General features: G+C 39.9%; 1 protein-coding gene across 4 annotated transcripts in view; it reads right to left on the bottom strand.

Moving 5' to 3' along the window:
- Window positions 1-19,565, bottom strand: part of Btbd7 (BTB domain containing 7) — an 81,934-nt gene that overhangs the window by 56,939 nt on the left and 5,430 nt on the right. The window contains exon 1 of one of the 4 annotated variants that reach the window (XM_026780821.1): window positions 19,014-19,087. The exons of the other annotated variants lie outside the window; for them this stretch is intronic. The gene's annotated coding sequence lies outside the window, so the exon portion shown is untranslated. Of the gene's footprint in view, window positions 1-19,013; window positions 19,088-19,565 lie in introns of those variants that run through there. 4 annotated transcript variants of the gene reach the window in all.

A 19,565-nucleotide genomic window follows, 5' to 3' on the forward strand; every position in this document is an offset into this window, starting at 1 on the left:
CAGTGCTCTCAACCACTGAGCCATCTCTCCAGCCCCTTAACTAATTCTTTTTTTTTAAGATTTATTTATTTATTATGTATACCTACATGCCAGAAAAGGGCACCAGATCTCATTACAGATGGTTGTGAGCCATCATGTGGTTGCTGGGAATTGAACTCACGACCTCTGGAAGAGCAGTCAGTGCTCTCAACCACTGAGCCATCTTTCCAGCCCCTTAACTAATTCTTATAACTTATATTAGCCCATAATTCTTGTCTATGTTGGCCACGTGGTTTAGCACCCTTTTCAGCGAGGCAGTCACATCTTGCTTCCTCTGCAGCTGGGTCATGACTAGGTATTCATTTCTTGAAACTAAAAGTCTTTTTTGACCTAACTGCATTTTAGTACATCACTCTGTGAAGCACAGGTTGTTACGAGATTTGTATGTGCCTGCACAATTCTAGTATTATTTTCATGTTCAATATCAATAAAGTTATGTTGGCTATTAAAGTATTTTATCAGATAATGTTTTCAGAGATGACATTTGGAAACCTAGATTCTCTTGATTAGTTGTCTCACTGCTGCCTTTTCCAAACAGAATATGCCTTTGGGTGTACTACATATGTCCATATGCCAAGAAATAACACCCAGCATCCTGCACCTCACTACCCATCTTCAGTTTCTTGTGGTTTATTTTTTTTCTACTGCCCTCTTCATATGGGAGACTTGTTGGGATAGCTGTTTGATTACCAACATGTCTCCCCAAAGAGCACTTACTAGTCTTACCATATTCCCTTTGCCTGGGACACTTTCCTACACAGTTTTCATATGGTTTGTACTCTTATTCAAGTTTTTGCTAAAATACCACTTTTCTCAGAAAGCTAATTTATGAGTGCCTATAAAATAATACTCTATCCTATCGTACTCTATCCCTTCTTTTCAATTTATTTTTCTTCATTCTTCAATTGAAATATTATCATACACTTCCTTTCTAATTGTCCCATGCACTATAATATAAATTCCATGAGAGTCATTACTTCATTAAGTCTTTTTCTTTTCTTTCTTTCTTTCTTTTTGATTTTTCAAGACAGGGTTTCTCTGTAGCCCTGGCTGTCCTGGAACTTGCTCTGTAGACCAGGCTGGCTTCAAACTCAGAGATCTGCCTTCCTCTGCCTCCCGAGTGCTGGGATTAAAGATGTGCACCATGACTGACTGGCTATTCCTTCATTTAAGTCAACATTAAATCCTTCTCATGTAGGAAAGTAGCTGAAACTTATGAGGCATTAAGTTGAAAAACTACTGAATGAAATAAGTTTTTAAAAGACATACTGGCAGGTAATCACAATGACTTAGTTTTTGCAGTCCCAAAATTGTTTTTTCGGGACCATATTCCTTGTCTATAGTCTTAAGCCTTTTAGAAAAACATTTTCAGGAAAAGAAAGGATTCATCGTCCGGTGCACAAACAAAAATGTGACTGCTAGATGTTTCAAATATATAAGTGAGCTTTAGTTTTAAAAGTACAGCTTCCTCAAGTATTAAACATAGAATTATTATTTGATCCATCAATCCTACCTGTGAGAATCTATTCCAAAAAAGGTGACAGCAGGGACTCAACGGCTATCTATGCTCCTGTGTGCACAGCAACACTCTTCACAACAGCCACGGGGAAAAGCAACTCAAGGGTTCAGTGATGACTGAATGGGTAGACAAAATGTGATATATACCTAAAATATGTAAGGAAAAGTCTTGTGATAGAGCTAAATGCTCATCTCATATGACTGAGGACTTGGACTCAATCCTCAAAAATTCATATTTTTTCTTTTTTGTTTTTTCGAGAAAGGGTCACATTATGTAGCCTTGGATGGCATGAAATTTACTATGTAGACCAGGCTGACCTTGAACTCACATATATTTATCTCTCAAATGCTGAGATAAAAGTGTGTGCCACCACGTGTGGCTGCACTAAGCTTTTTAAATTAAGTTTTAAAAAGGAAATTCTGACCCATGCTAAAGCATTAAAACGAAAGCATTATGGTAAGTGAAATAAATCCATCACAAAAGGTCAAATAGGGTATGATTGCACTTGTATGAAGTATACTCAAATTCAAAGACAGGAACTGGAATGGAGGTTGTCAGGAGTTGTCGAGTTAGGGTTTAATGAGCAGTTTTTCATTTGTGGAAAATGAGAGTGCTTTAGAGATGGATAGTGGTAATGTTTGCACAACTATGAGAGTTATTTAATGTCACCAACTGTATACTTAAAACTGGTTAGAATAGTAATTATGTATTTTATGCCACATAGAAAATGAAACATTAATAGAGAAAAACAATGACAGATTTATATTTTTTAAAAAACATTCTCTCTGACTTAAAATTTCTTTTCATGATTGTAGTGGGATTATTACACAACAGAATAGGGATGTAGGATTTTCAAAGAGCTTTTTCATGCATTACAGCATTTACTTTTCAAAACAAAACAAGTTCTCCATGTAGACAGAACAGGTACTATTTTTTTTTATTCTCTGAATGAACATGTTAAGGTGGAGGTTAAACTGTTACTCTAGTTTTGATTTTGTTGCTATGATATATCCTGACAAAAGCATCTTTAAGGTAGAAAGGGTCTATTTGGCTTAGTATTCCAGGTTATAGTCCATTGTTGTTGGAGGAATCAAGGCAGGAACTCGAAGCAGCTGCTTACATTCACAGTCAAAACCAGAAAGGGAATGAATGCATGAATGCTTACTGCTCAGCTTGCTTCCTTTGCTCTTATACAAGGCAGGACCCAAATCCAGGAAATGGTATACTGCCCACTTATAGGCTAGGTATTCCCACAAGATAATATCTCACAGACATGCCCACAGGGCAATTTGATCTAGACAGTCCTGCTGTGGTCTTCAGGATTGTGCAGTGAGATTTCAGTTTACAAATCAGGTCAACCCACCAGAAAAATACATTACGAAGGAGGTAGGCCAAGACAAAAGACGCTAGGAATATTGCCTTTTGAATAGTGACTGTTCTTGCTGTAAATCCCTTGTGAAGCCATAGCGCTCTCCCTTTAGTGAGACCCATCCCAAGAGCTTTAGAAGTGCATTTATCAATTATTGGGCACAGTTTTATCCATGCACTGGTATTTTGGGTGACTTTCCCCCAATGCTGTGGAACCCTGGTGAGAAAGTTGGTCACACAGTCAAAAATCTTTTGTTCCCAGTCAAATCTCTGCTCCATTTCCTGAGATAAACTTAGAAGCCAGCGCCTCACAATTATCTTTATATTGATAGGATATTTGGCCAGGAGAGGAGTCTAGTCTTCCAAGCAAATCACATTTGGGACCTTCAAAGATAGGCACTAGGAGGAGATTATGGCATGTCTGAGCTTGTTAATTCATAGTCCTCACAGACTGGGAGTCTCAAATTTACCCATGGTCGACTTAGGAAAGTGCAACCTCAGTTAAGCACCGCCCCCACCAACCGGAGGTTTAATGAACTGATCTTGGTGTGTTTGTGTGGGTAGGTGCATACTGTATGTGAGGTGTGCATATGTGTATATGGAGATTAGAACACAATCTCAGGTATCATGTGCCTGATACCTTCCACCTTTTATTTGAGGCAAGGTTTTTCATAGGCCCAGCATTTCACCAAGAAGGCTAGGACGGCTGGCCAGTGAGTTCTAGATATCCGCCTGTCCCTGCCTTCTATCTCACCATCCTTGGGACTAAAAGGACAAACCATTACATCCAGCTTTTTATGTGGGGTCTAGGGATCAAAATCTCAGGTTCACAAGCTTACAAGGCAAGCAGTTTACTCACTAAGCTATCTCCCCAACCTAAATGGACTGGTCACAATCTTTCTAGTACTTCGAATCATCAATGAATGGTGAAGTTTCCTGATTGTGGATTAACACACCATAAATAACACATCTCTTAGCATTCAGACAATTCTCAGTCCCTCTTTGCAGGGGATATTTCTGCATTTCTATACAAAGAATATACACAAAAGGGGGAGAGCTTAGTTCCATCAGTAAATTTCAAAATTAATTAAATTGCAGCAATTTCATATCAATTCTAACAGAATCTTCCCCCTCCAATCTTGAACCTCAAATCTTCAAGTGCTTCTCCTTCTGTGTCTCCATTCCCTTCACGTAATTTTCTGATGTTTATTAATATAAAGTTCCTCTGGCTTCTTTCACAATGAACTGACATTATCTAGAGATGTGGTCAGATTCAGTATCATTCTTGTGTTTGTGTTTATGTGTGTGAAAGTGAACGTGGGCATAGGGACATATAAGACAGTCAGCCTTGTTGTTGGTCCTCCCTTCCACTTTATTTAAGACAAGGCCTTTTGTTTTGTTTTGTTGTATAAGCCAGGCTAGCTGCCCGACAAGTTTCCATCATGTATTCTCTTGTCTCCACCTCCCACTTCCCAGTAGGGGCATACTGAAATTAGAAATACTTTGGCCACCAGGATCTGAACTCAAGTCATTATGCTTGTGTGGGCAAGTTCTTTACCCACTGAGTCATTTCCTCAGCACTCAATATTACTACTGTTTGAACATACATATTTACTTAGCCAAGACTGCCTCATATTTGACATATAATTGTGATAGCTTTTGTCAACTTGACATATTTGGAAATAGGAAATCTTAATTGAGAAGTTACCTTCATCAGATGGGTCTGGGTCATTGTTTGGATTGCAGATTGATATGGGAAGGCCTGGGTTACATAAGATAGATAACTAAGCAGATAAGGAATCAAGGCTGTAAGTAGTCCTTCCTTGCTGGTCTCTAGTTTCTTCCATCTTGAGTTCCTTCCTGCCTTGCCTCTCAATGATAGACTGTAAGCTGTAAGATGAAATCATTCCTTTCCTCCCCAAGTTGCTTTTATTTAGGGTGTTTATCACAGCAACAGAAAGCAAAGCAGAACAGTCATAGAATGTACTTCAAACAGTACAAAACTTCTACTTAATTCTCAATCTTTAAAAGTCACCATAATCACTAACTAAAGTCATTAATTTGCTAGAGTTTGCAAAATGGTGACTTATTTCTCCTTTAATCATTAGCTGGAAGAATTCTGTAGAACTTGCCAATTCTTCAGTTCACGAATCCATATATCGGACACATTCTAATTCCTAGTAACTATCATCCCATGTTACTCATACTGTTTCCTGAGACCTTATAACATAATTTTGCTTGCTTCTGGAAGTTTCTTTACTTTCTGGGTTCATATGCTGTGTAGACAGGGTTGGGCTGGAGTTCTCAATCCTCTTGCCTTGGCCTTCTGCATGTTGTGATTACAGGTTGAACCAATAAACCCAGTTTAGCTAACTGAATGTCTCAATATTAAAGCTATAAATGAGGCATTCACAAAATAACTACTATATCTACTCTGTCCTATTTTTTCCTATATCATACAGAATCTTACTTACACTTTTATACATAACTCCAAATATTTTTTGAGTTCTATCCTTACAATACTGGAGTCAGTAACTCCTACCTTCAATGTCTCATGCTCTAATACCAAAATATATTTTTGTTTACAAATGCTATATTGGCAATTAGTGCACACATTCTAAATTTTTTTTACAAGTTCTCTTTTTTGGCATGTGTACACATGTATATAGGTGGATGCATGTAGAGGACAGGTTGAAAATGGGTGTCTTTAATCGATGTGGGAGGGTCATCTGTCTGTGTGTTACTTTCATTGGTTAATAAAGAAATTGCCTTGGCTTTTTGATAGGGCAGTACTTAGATAGGTGGAGTAGACAGAACAGAATTGTGGGAGAAAGAGAGTCAGGCAGATGCCATGAAGCTCCTTTCCAAGATGGACGCTTTCTAGAAATGGGTTAATTAAGATGTGAGAGTTAGCCAAGAAGAGGCTAGATATAATGGGCCAGGCAGTGTTTAAATGAATACAATTTGTGTGTTGTTATTTCGGGTGTAAAGCTAGCCATGCAGGAGCTGGGCAGGATGAAAAGCAGGCCTGCTTACCTTATCACTACATTTAATTGCTTTCTACCTTTTTTTCTACATACAAGACTCTATGTAGCCTTGGCCGTCCTGAAATTTTCTATGTAGTTCAAACTGGCCTTGAATTCACAGAGTGAGTAACTGGAGGTTACTTTCCCACCCACCAGTTCCTGAATAATATTAATTATTATTATCTGAGACTTAATATTAATTACAAACTCTTTAGCCTACTAGCTCAAGTTTATTATTAACTAGCTCTTTCAACTTAAATTAACCCTTATTTATTAGTTTATATCTTACTATGAGGCTCGTGACTTGTTATCTCACATCTTGCTTCTATGGCACTATTAGCAGCTTCCTCACTCTGCCCGTTTTCACCCTGTATCTCTGCTTGGATTTCCTGCCTGGCTCTATTCTGTCTGGCTGCTGACCAAATCAATGGTAATAAAATATATTCACAGCATACAGAGAGATATCCAACACCAGGGATCCACCTGCCTCTGTCTCCCTAGTGTTGGGATTAAAGGCATGAGCCATTATGCCTGGCTCTCAATTTTTTATTGAGTTCACCTGCTCAGTGAGAATAGATGGCTGGTGAGTGATCCCCAGTGAATTTCCTGTCTCTACCTCCCCAGAGATGTATTTGCAGGCACCAAGCTTTTTATGTGGATGCTGAGGATCTGAACTTAGGTCCTCATGCTTGCCTGGCGGAGCCATCTCTCACCCTTATTTTTCTCACTGAGTAGCTCTGACTGGCATCCAAGTTGCCACTGTCTGCCTGTCTCTGCCTTCTGAGTGTTAGAATTATAGGTATGTATCTTCACGCCCAGCTTTCTCTCCAGTTTTGACAATTAAATTTACAGAATTAAACTATTGAGTGATTACATATTGAAGTTGGTTTCAATCTTAGTTCTACCCACAAAATAAGCATTTAATGTTTATAACCAATTTTGAGCTCTGAACACTGCTGTTAAAATACGTCATGATTCTTTCGAAGCCAGATATATATATTAAATTCACTTTTCCTTTACTTTTTTTTTTTTCTTAAATAAAGAAAGCAGTATTGCCAGGTGTGGTAATCCATACTTCAGAGGTAGAAGCCAGCCTGGTCTACAGAGTTGAGTTCCAGTACAGCAAGGGCTACGTAGAGAAACTCTGTTTCAAACAAACAAATTCCAGGTTGTGCCAATATTTGCCATCCTATCTCAAAATGGTGTTAACATTCTGGGATTACAAACTGTAAGACAGTGTGTACTTGTTAAGTTGCTCAAACTCATATATCAGAGTAGTCAAGAAAAGGAGGAAAAGAAGATAGGGATGTAGCTCAGTTGGAACATAGAGTCCTTGTCTAGCATGCATGAAGGCTTGGGTTCAACTCCCACGCTGCATACACTAACTGTGGTGGTACATGCCTGAAATTTCTGCACCTGGGTGGTAGAGGCAAGGGGACTAGGTGTTCAAGACCATTCTTGATTACAGAATGGCTTTGAGGCCAGTCTAGTCTATATGAGACCCTGCCTCAAAGAAAAAAAGAGAGGGACAGAGGGAAGGAGGGGTAGAAAGGTAGGTGTTTCCCTTGTGCACTTTCCACTGAACAAAAAAGTAGCCTGAAAACATTTTTATTCAAGAATGTTAAAGGTATCAACCTCCTCTCTGCTTTGAGACAGATTTTCACTGCTTCTGAGGCTGGTCTCAAATCCCTTGAGCTCAAGGATTCCCTGTGCCTTCAACTCCTAAAAGAATAACATTAATGTGCTACCACACCCAGATTTAAGAGAACCTTATTAAGATCATATGGGTTTTTAAAAATAGAATCTATTCTAATTCAAAACAGATGCCAGTTCCCTGGTGATACTTTTCTTACTCTATTTAAAAAAACGTTTTTGCTGGGTGGTGGTGGTGCACGCCTTTAATCCCAGCACTCAGGAGGCAGAGGCAGGAGGATCTTTGTGAGCTAGAGGCCAGCCTGGAACATAGAGAGTTCTAGGACAACCAGGGCTACACAGAGAGACCCTGTCTCCAAGATTAAAAAAAAAAAGGCATTTTTAAAAGATCACAAATGTACATACATCCCACTTATTTATTCGGCATTCTTGTAAGTGTAACTGTTAAGATATTTTTCAAACTAGAGGATAAGGGAAATGAATGCAGAGATATGAGGTGAATCTGGTTCTTAGAATTTTGGCTCTATGGAAGAAACTTATTTTAATATGGGGGAGTGGGTGGTATTTGAATTTCTGGCTGACTTCTCTTCCTAAAATGAAATTACATATTCTTAGTGTTCTTGATTTTTCTAGTTATGAAATATTTCTCAAATTAATTATCTAAATGTGCATGGTCTGCAATTTGTTATCTCTTAAAATTATTATTATTATTGAGATAGGGTGTAACTGTGTAGCCTTGGCTATCATGGAACCTGCTATGTAAACCAGGTTGGCCTCCAACTCACAGAGACTGACTTGCTTCTGCCGCCCTAGTACTGGGATTAAAGATGTAAGTCACCATACTGGGCTAAGATTATTTAAAAAAATTTTTTTCATAAAGTCACCTAGGTAAGAGTTTGAGGACAGCCCAGGCTACCTGGTGACAAAAGAAAGTCATGAACAATATAGAGAATGGACGCTAGTGAAGTTTTAGAAATAATATTTTTTTGTTTTGTTTTTTCGAGACAGGGTTTCTCTGTGGCTTTGGAGCCTGTCCCGGAACTAGCTCTGTAGACCAGGCTGGTCTCAAACTCACGGAGATCCACCTGCCTCTGCCTCCCGAGTGCTGGGATTAAAGGCGTGCGCCACCACCGCCCGGCTAGAAATTATTTTTAAATTAAAAAAAAATTATAAACTCGCAGTGATGGTGCACACACCTTTAATCCCAGCACTTTCTTCCTCCTTTTCTATACCAAGTAGGTTCACCAAACTTAGACCAAATCATTTATTTTAAAACTGTGTGTATGTTTCTCTTCATTCCCACTACACCAAAAAGTTCTCACTGTTTCTAGTCTAATTCATTAGCATACCAACAGACTACCTTATTAAAAAAAAGCTTCAATTAAGAGTACAGAATAAAGAATACAAAGATAGTTCAGTGGTTAGGGCAGAGGCCCTGTGTTTGATTACTAGCACCCACACCAGCCAGATCATAACTCCCTATAACTCTAGCTCTAGGGGATCCATCTCTGGCATCCACAGGCACCTACATATGTATGCACATACATATATGCAGATACATACTCATACATATAATTAAAAACAAATTCCTAAAAAATTACAGTGCAAATCTCTTGTTGTAAATCCCATTTCTTATTTATTCTGTACATGTCACATAGGCATACATTATTTTAGTATTTATTATTTAGTATTTATTTATTTTGTGCGTTCTACCATAAAAGGGTTAGTTTGGGAACTATTGGCCAGTTTTGGAGACCTACACATTATATAAAATCTGAGTACTAACTACATGGCTACATAAGTGTTGAGTCTTAATGATCTTTACAGTTGAATTAGAGAAAACAGAAATCTAAATAAATAATTGTATAAACTTGAGCAATTGGATCAATGCCATGAGAAGTACAGGCTGCAATAGGGAAGAATGGGTAAGATATATTACTGACAGAAGAGGTAACATTGGGAATTAGGGCAGAGCAAGCAGTTGTGCAAATTAAGCAAAGGGGGTAGGGAACAGATGAGTCAGGTAGGATGTAGGCAAGGCAGTGAAACCAGATGGTGCACATCCTGCAAAGGGCTGGGGTCCTCAAAGAGCTGCAACAAGCCTTTCCAGACTTAAAGGTACAAACTTTTCTAGCAAAGCCCATTAAAAAGCTACATAACAGTACTCCTTGAAAGATACTTTTTTGTTGTTGTTTTGTTTTTCGAGACAGGGTTTCTCTGTAGCTTTGGAGCCTGTCCTGGAACTAGCTCTTGTAGACTAGGCCTGTCTCTGCCTCGCAAGTGCTGGGATTAAAGGCATGCGCCACCACTGCCTGGTTGGAAGATACTTTCAATTATACTATGAAGGCATTAGCACAGAGCTAATGTTGACTAACATAATATGAAATTGATTAAAAAATGAAAAGCACTATGCAGAAAGCAGTGAACACAGATAGCAGATTTTGGACCATTGATCTCAGAAAAGTTTGCTTACAGGTTAACCCTGGGAATATCTAGGTTATGGGGTTAGGGAATGTTCTTTCCATCCCTTAACTATCTGACAGGGTGGTTCACAGAGCCTCAACAGTTTGAGTAAACATATGAAACATACTGGATTCCTGCTTTCCTCATGTGAGCCTAGAATTTAGGCAGAAGTGAAGTCAAGAGTCCTCTGTGACCAGATCTCAATAAAAATTCTGTGCACTCTATTGCGAATCAACTTCCATAGAAGACAGTACTTCACATGTACTGCAGCCATTTCCACACTGGCAGGAGGAAATGTGTCCTGCATGATTTCTCTAGGTGAAGGCTCAAGGAAGACTTCCTTTGTATCTTTGTTGTACTGTGGGCCAGGCGGTGGTGTTACCCACATTTAATCCTAGTATTTTGGAGGCAGAGGCAGGTGGATCTCTGGTTTGAGGCCAGCTTGGCCTATAAAGCAAGCTCCAGGGCAACCAGGGCTACAAAGAGAAACTGTCTCTCGGGGGAAGAAGGAGTTATACCTTGTTGAGGCCTGAGTCCTGGTGAATCACTAAACTGGGTTTGGTTTTAAGGGTCTGTCTTTAAGGGACCAGTATCAGCTCAGGACACTCCAAGACCAAGTTCTATCCCTGAGACTCACATGACAGAAAGAAAAACCGATTCTGAAAGCTCCTTACTGATCTCCACAGCTTCACCACAGCATATGTGTACATATGCCCCCCAAATGAATGAATGAATGAATAAAGTGAGAAAAAATGGATTAAAAGTACATCAATAGGGCCAGGATTCAGAAACCTACAGACCAGTGTAAGGGATTCAGAAGAGAGAAAACAAAGCAGCAAAGCCTTTGGAAAAGTGGGGGAGGGAGACTTTTCTAGGTCTCTATGAGGTGATATGATGGAGAAGTTTAGCAAGTTGTTGGAAGTAATTTTAAGGCCTTATTTGAAAAGTTAACTGAGGTATGACATCCCAGCTTCTCCAAAAAATACAAGAGCTTGTGTATACCTTAAGTATTCCTCCAACTTGTAGTTGTTTGATACAGATAAATCACTTAACTTGTGGAATACTGTCAAGGCTTAAAATATTTAGAGATGTAGCTTAGTGGTAGTGTTTGCTAGCATAATGCAAGGTTCTGGTTTGATCCCCAGAACTACACATCCACACACACATACACACCCACACAAAATGAGATATACTTTTAAAGGACTTCTACATGCACACAGAAATTATACCCATTAAAAATTAATAGAGAGCTGGGGATGCAGTTTAGTAGGCAGAGTGCTTACTCATCATTCATAAAGCCCTGAATTTGAATCTAACACCATATAAACGAGACATGGCACATGCCAGAACCTGTGAGATGAGACAGGATCAGAAAGAAGTTCAAGGTCATCCTTGGATACAGAGTGTGAAACCAATTGGGCTACAGAGGAAGGTACTGTCTCAACTGCAGACACCCCATCCCAATCCCCAACACCCTCTCTGCTCTCAAACTGAAGACAATTTTTGGTGGGAAACAGACAGACAGATAGAAATCTCCTAATGGTCAGGTACTTATCTAGCATGTGTGTGAAGCCATGGTTTCAAGTCCTTGGATACTCAAAATCAAATAAGAGAATTTTCAATCAACTAAGTATTTTCCCGGATATCTATGTGCTGAGCACATGGGGATATAAAATGAGTAGCATAATTTTTGTTTCAAAAGTGCCTAAAGTCTAATATCAATAAACATACAATTATGCTGCAGAGGAAGTATATAGATCAGTGAAGATGAGGAACTTTGGAGGCAAGCTCCCTGGTTTTGGATCTAGCTCTGCCATTTCTCAACTGAACAATCTTGGGAGAAGTATCCTTTTTTTAATGATAATGAAAAAGTCTGCTTTATAAGGTTGTTTTAGAAAAGTGACATCTAAACCAGACACGTGCCCTTAATTCTAGCACTATGGAGGCAGAGGAAGCTGTATCTCTGAATTTCTTCTTCGTTTTTTGAGACAGGGTTTCTCTGTAGCTTTGGAGCCTGTCTTGAAACTCACTCTGTAGACCAGGCTGGTATTGAACTCACAGAGATCCGCCTGTCTCTGCCTCCTGAGTGCTGGGATTAAAGGCGTGAGCTACCACGGCCTAGCTTGGATCTTTGAGTTTGGGGCCAGCCTGGTCTACAGAGCAAGTTCCAGGACAGCCAGGGTTACAAAGAGAAAACCTGTCTGGAAAAAAGCAAAAAACAAAATGCAGGAAAATGGATGGAACTAGAAAATACAATTAATGAGGTAAAAAGGCTCATAAAAACAAGCATTGCTCACTCTCCCTCATATGTGGATCCTAGCTACACATTTTACAGTATTGTGACTAGCATTACTGCATGCTGGTAAAGGCTAAAAACTTGAAAGGGACCATTTATAGGGAGTAGACACGGAACACATTGGGCATATGCGGAAGAGGAAATACTGTGAGTATAAAGGTCTACTGAGGGAGGCAAGTGGAAGGATGGGAACCAAAACTGTAACTATAGAGAAACATATTTTATAAGCTTATTGAAAAACAATGGTATCCTCCATAATATATAATGCTTCTCCCAGAAGCCATGGGTGATTAAATGAAAATCCCAGCGCCAAGTATGAGCCACCTCTCAAGGAGATGTGACCAGTGAAGTCCCAGATGCCTCTGAAAAACACAGCCTATTGTCATAACTCCTGGTTGGCCATCAGAACTTTATAAGACCATATTGCTAAAAACACAGTATAGTTTAGTCAAAGGACATGGAATAATCAGGTTGGAGCTGGTCTAGAAGTTTCTTCCCTATCAGCAAGCCTTCATGTTGTTAGAAAATTTTATGCATGTTGCTGTGGTAGAAAGGTAATCAACAGTTTTACTTAATGAAACTTCTCTATCACTAACAGTTGCTAACATTTGACACAAACTTATCTAGCTCTGCCCAAAACATTTTGCTTCAAAGAAAATTTTCATGTCTAGTCTCAAGCAAGCAAAAAATAATTTAGAAAAGTCTAAGATAAGAATGTTTAAGTTTGTTTCTAGTACTTATTTAATAAAATGCTGATAGGCCAGTAGCCAGGCAGAAAGTATAGGCAGGGCGACCATGCAGGAAGTGTGTGTGGGGGGGGGGAACAATGGGAACAGAAGAATTCTGGGGAGAGGATTCTGTAGTCTGCAGTTGTGACCCAGCAAAAGAAGAAGCAAGATGTGACTGCCTTGCCGAATAAGGTACCGAGCCACGTGGCTAACACAGACAATAATGGGCTAATATAAGTTATAAGAGTTAACAAGAAGTCTGAGCTACTAGGCCAATCAGTTTATAACTAAAAAAAAAGAAAGAATGTTTAAGAAAGTGGTGGCGCACGCCTTTAATCCCAGCACTCAAGGGGCAGAGGCAGGTAGTTCTCTTTAAGTTCAAGGCCAGCCTGGTCTGCAAAGGCCAGAGTTCCAAGACAAACAGGGTTACAAAGAGAAACTCTGTTTTGAAAAAAGAGAATATCTAAGTCTTACAAATCATATCACAAAATTCTCTAAAACAACCCATAAATTATCCTAGCTAGCACAGACCTAAATACAATTTGAAAGCACATATTATCCAACATATATAAAAATCAAAACATTACATTGTACCTCATAACCATATTAAATATTATGGCATTTTTTCTTATTCCTTTTTTTAACATTGAAAATAAAAGACACAATACTGACGGTCAAGCTACTGCTGGGGCCATACTGATCTTGGGAAGTCTATGCTGCCACCCTGGGCCATGGTGATGTCAGGCCCAAGCTGCTGCTAAGGGTCTGTGGTCCTGTTGCCGCTGGGTTCTGTGTTAATGTCCATAGGCCGTGTTACCATAGAAAACCATAGGAACAATGCTTGTTGAAATCTGAGGGCGGTGCTGAGGGGGCTCTGCCCTTCACTGATCCTGAGATAGTTGGCCCTGCCCCTTGCTGGTCACTGAAGGAAAACAGCCCCCCTCAAAAGAGATGGCTCTACCCCTCACCAAAGGCATCAGTGGGCTGGCCCAATGGCAAAGGCTTAGGAGAGCTGACTCTGCCCCTTGCCAAAGGAGGACGGTCCTATTGGTGTGGACTGACTACCCAGGCCTACATCTTGGGCCTTGGGTTGGGCCACCCTAACATCTACCTGCTATAGTGCATGAAGGGGCTGGTCCTGCTGAATGATACCCACAGGATCTCGATGTCTCGGGGCAACGGCAAGACATCCAAGAGGAGTTTCTGTGAGGGTCCAGTACTGATGGTGTGTGTGCCAGAGGCCAGAGGCCTTGAACCAGATCAATGACTGATTGCAATGAACATTTGCGAGTGGGGCTGACTGGATGAAAGGGTATACACTGCAGCAGCTCCCAGTACTACTAAAACGAATGAAAGACAGAGAAGCAAGGTGGGTTTCTGTGTATTGTTTTTTAATTATTTTTATGGAGGGGGTTTCTTCTTGCGGAGGGCACTCCAGGGGTGAGGGGCAGATATGGAGGAACTTAGAGGTAAGCAGGGCTGGGGTACATGATTGGATTCCCAAAGAATCAACATATATATGACTAAAAGACACAATAGGGACTAGGGAGATGGCTCAGTCAGAAAGGACCACTCACCTATGCTTTTTTTCTTTTGAAAGTCAGATGTGATAGACTATACTTGAAATTCCAGCACTAGAGAGGCAGAGACAGACAGATATAGCTTAATTGCTGAGATTCCCCACTGTCTCAAAGAAGGAACAATACTTGAGGCTGTCTGGGCTTCATACACATGTATGTGTACAAACACACATATATGCACATACACACAATATATTTGAAGTTAGTTCTGGCATGTAAGTCTCCCAATTAAAAATGTTAAGAAAGTATAATAATATAATTTAACATTGCTTCGTTCATAAGGACTCTGACAAAATGAGATCCACATTTTCTTTTTTAAAAGAGACATGAGAAGCTGGGCGGCAGCGGCGCACACCTTTAATCCCAGCACTTGGGAGGCAGAGGCAGGCGGATCTCTGTGAGTTTGAGGCCAGTCTGGTCTACAAGAGCTAGTTCCAGGACAGGATCTAAAGCTACAGAGAAACCCTGTCTTGAAAAACCACAATAAATAAATAAACAAACAAACATGAGTGATGATTTCTTTAAGATTTATTTTATTTTTAAATAATTATGTATGTGTCTGTGTGTGGATGTGTACATGTGGGTACCTGCAAAGGTCAGAAGAGAGCATCAGATCCCAGGAAGTGGATTTACAGGTAGTGGTAAGCTGCCTGATGTGGGTGCTGGGAACCAAACTCTGTACTTGCTTTTAACTGCTAATAGAAAATACACATTTTCTATCTAAGTGAAAATATTTAACCAGGCATAGTAGCTCACATAGGTAATTCCAGCATTTGGCAAAAGGACTGCTCTGAGTTCAAGGCTAGCCTTGATTACAGAGTGATCTGTCTCAAAATATAAATTCCAGGTAATAATTAAGAGCCAGCAAACAGTATCTAGTCTAAATTTTCCATTTTACCTGGACTTAAAAATAATAACATACCTTACATTTATTTTAAACTTGCTTACACAGCACTAATATAGCCATCGTGTTACTTTATCCTATCAGTTCACTTGCTGAATATCTATTATAAACAGACACTACACTATGTTCTATATACTTTAAAGTCGGACACACCAAGTGAGCAATTACAATATGAGGGAGAGAGGACTCAAGTGCCAACAAAATTGGTTATTGTTGGTAGACATAACATAACTAGATTTTGAAAATAGAGTACTGTACCAACCAGAATATTTTTTAATTCCAAGGAGCTGACTTAAACAAATTTATGAAGAAATGGCTCAGTGGTTAAGAGCACTCACACGCTGCTTTTCCAGAGGAACTAAGTTTCGTTCTCAGTACCCACATGGTGGCTAACCAACTCCAGTTTGAAGCCCTCTTCTCGCCTGTGTATGCATATAGTACACAATATGTACTCAAACCCACCCATATACATATATACATACATAATTTATAAACCATGAGAAATTTATCTGTCATGAGAAATGCTGTATTAAGTAAGGCCCAGTATATGGTATGACTAAGTGATGCCACCAAGGACTTAAGATTCCTTCTTCTAACTTTGATCTGATATCTTTAGGGGATGCTTTATCCCCTGAGGTTAGAGGACAACTACCAGTAGCAATAGCGGCCTCATTGTTCTCTTGGTCTTGAACACAAAGGGAAAGAGGAACCATTTTCCGCAGAAAATCTGTCTCCTTCAGTTCAACCTGACTGGGACAAGTAACAGATTACAAGGGAATGCAATGAGCTGATTGGTTTAGACTAATCAAAACTAACCTTGGAGTTGGTGATAAATCATCTGAGTGTCTCTTTTTTCTTTTCTTTTTTTTTTTGGTTTTTCGAGACAGGGTTTCTCTGTGGTTTTGGAGCCTGTCCTGGAACTAGCTCTGTAGACCAGGCTGGTCTCGAACTCACAGAGATCCCCCTGCCTCTGCCTCCCAAGTGCTGGGATTAAAGACGTGCGCCACCATTGCCTGGCCTGAGTGTCTCATATTTATGAATAAAAGCATAATTGTCAGGAAAGGAGATGGATGATGGGCAGCTAACAGAGTTGATGACAAAGAATAAGGATATGACAAGCACTTGGATAAACACATGAAAACCACAGGCAGAAGCACAGGAAATAAGAAACATCTTGGTTCAGTTGGAGTAATGGGAAATATAAGATCAGACACACCCTGTACTCTTTTTTTTTTTTTTTTTGAGTTTGGCCTTTATCCCACAAGACAAGATGAAGTTAACTGATTTTCTTTTTAAGTAGAAAGATACTACAATTAGGTTTTCCAGGACTGTGGAAGTATTATCAAGAATAGCCTACAGTTGGAAAGATGGCTCAGTGTTTAAGTGCATGTAGGTAGCTCTTAACTACTTGTAACTCCAGTTCCAGTGGGATCTGTTACCTCTGGCCTCTGTTAGTACCTACAGTCATTTGCACATATCTCCACAGACAAACATACACATAATTAAAAATAGATTTAGAAAAATTGCCAGAGATAGGGAAGAGCAGGAAAAAAAAGAAAAAGGAGCACAACCTCAGCTAGAATCTATTCAACGAAAGTCCAGACTGGTAAGGGGAAGAACGGAAAAAAAAATAGGACAGGATTTAACATCCATACAAGTGGAAAACCCAGGCAAGACAATTCTATATTTTTTTGTTTGTTATGTTTTTGAGACAGGATCTCACTATGTATTCTTGACTGACTAGGAACTTAGTATGTAGAACAGGACTAGCTTGTAAGTTATAGATATCTGCCTGCCTCTGTCTCCTGAGTACTGGGATACGCCGCCATATTCAGCCCTATTTTTTTTTAAACTGTATTTCTATGTGCACTTCTGCACTCTACAGTACATGTTGGGGTCAGAGGACAGCTTGTGGAAATCACTTCTCTTTCCCTAACATGAGGATCCCAAGGATTCTTATCAAACTCAAACCATCAGGCTTAGCAGCAAGTCTCTTTACCTGCTAAGCCATCTTATTGGCCCCTATTTCTTTTATTACAAGAGAGAAAATTAACCCTCAAACAGATTAGACAACTTACAGTGATACAAGTCTAGTGCAATAGTGTACATTTACACTCTAACTACTGAGGAGGCTGAAGCAGGAAGATCACTTGTGCCCATGAATTCAAGAGCGGCCTGGGTAACAGTGTGATGCCATCAAAAACAAAACAAAATCATAAGAGTATAAATTGCAGTCAGACTGTACACAGAGGTTTGGTGCCCAAAGTCAGTGTTTTATTTTAGCACAAACACACATGAAATGTAATGTTTCACGAATAAGCTTGATAGTGGCTTACACCCATTATCCCAGCACGTGGGAGGCTGAGGCAGGGGTTAGAGGCCTTCACTAGTTAGAGGCCAGCTGGGCTACACAGTGAGTTCCAGGACAGCCTGGGGGTATACAGCAAGAGTCTGGCTCAAAACAAAGTCATGCAAATAAACCCAGCACTGCCATATCATTCTGCCAACAACACCACAATTTTTTTATTTACCAGGAAAGACACTCTTGCAGAACCCACATTTAAAAAAAAATACTAGCTAAAATAATAAATCTAGACTATAATACTATCTCACATAATAAATGCTGCGCACACACACACACACACACAAATTGTGCTAACATTTTTCTCAGTGGAGCCTGGGCTAAGTGAGACATTGTCGCCTGTCCTGTCCAACCCCCCACCCGGTGTGAGACACTCAACAGTAAAAGACTGAAAACTTTCCCTCTAATATCTAAGCCCCACAACAACCTAAGTAAGTCCATTTCCACCACTTCTCGTCAACACAAGCACTAAGAACTCTAGTTGACCACTAAGACAAAGACTAAATAAAAGGCATTCAAACTGGTAAAAAAAGACATAAATTGACTGCTTTTAGATGACTTGATGTTATCTGCAGAAAAGAATCATACATCCTCCCACCCCCTTTAAAAAAAACCCAGTTAGAATAAACACAACAAAGCTATAAAATACAAAGTCAATAAAAGTGAGATGTATTTTTATATACTAAAAATAAATAATCCAAAAATGAGCCTGATATGATGGTTTAAACCTAGAATCCCCGCACTTGGGAGGTGAAGGTGGGAGGATCACAGCACAAGTTCAAGAGCAGCCTAGTCTGATCTATACAAGGCAAGTTATAGGCCATCCAGGACTACATGGTTAAGTCCTGCCTCAAAACAAAAAAATCAACAAATACAAATAAAGTAGACATTAACAATTCTATTTACAACAGCATTGAAAAAGAATACTTAGGAACAAACACCAGCTTGATGAGAGACTTTGACACTGAAAACTACTGCTGAAAGTACGTTTTCCTTAGTCCATGTGTGAAGCAAGAGACAGAAGAGACAAGCATGGTCCATGGGGAAGAAGGAGAAAAGCTGAGCATGAGCATACCTATAACTCCAGCACTTCCAGGCTAGAGACAGACGGTCAGGAGTTCAGGGTGGTCAGTCTGGACTACGTGAGACCTTGATAGAAAAAAGGGGAAGGGGAAAGGGAGAAAAGAGGAAGGGAAGGAAGAGCAAGGCTGAAATGCAAATGAAAGACTTAAAATTGTTAAAACATTAAGTTTAAGCTTGGCAGTGGTGGCACACGCCTTTAGTCCCAGAACTCAGGAGGCAGAGGCAGGAGAATGTCTGAGTTTGAGGCCAGCCTGTTCTACAGAGCAAGTTCCAGGATGGATAGGCTTCACAGAGAAACCCTGTCTCAAATAAATACCACCCTCCCCCAAAAGGAAAAGACTTGGTCATGGAGGGTAAAAGTTATTGCCACCAAGCCTACGGACCTAAGTTTGATAGCCATAATCCACAAAGTGGGAAGGAAAGACCCAATTTCCACAAGTTGCCCTCTGACTTCCACAGGTGCAAAAGAGCACTAACGCACACGTGCACTCACAGTATATACACAATCACACACATACAAAAGAGCACTAACGCACGCGTGCAC

This window comes from Microtus ochrogaster, chromosome 1 (genome assembly GCF_000317375.1).
Source record: "Microtus ochrogaster isolate Prairie Vole_2 chromosome 1, MicOch1.0, whole genome shotgun sequence".
NCBI classification, from domain to species: Eukaryota; Metazoa; Chordata; class Mammalia; order Rodentia; family Cricetidae; genus Microtus; species Microtus ochrogaster.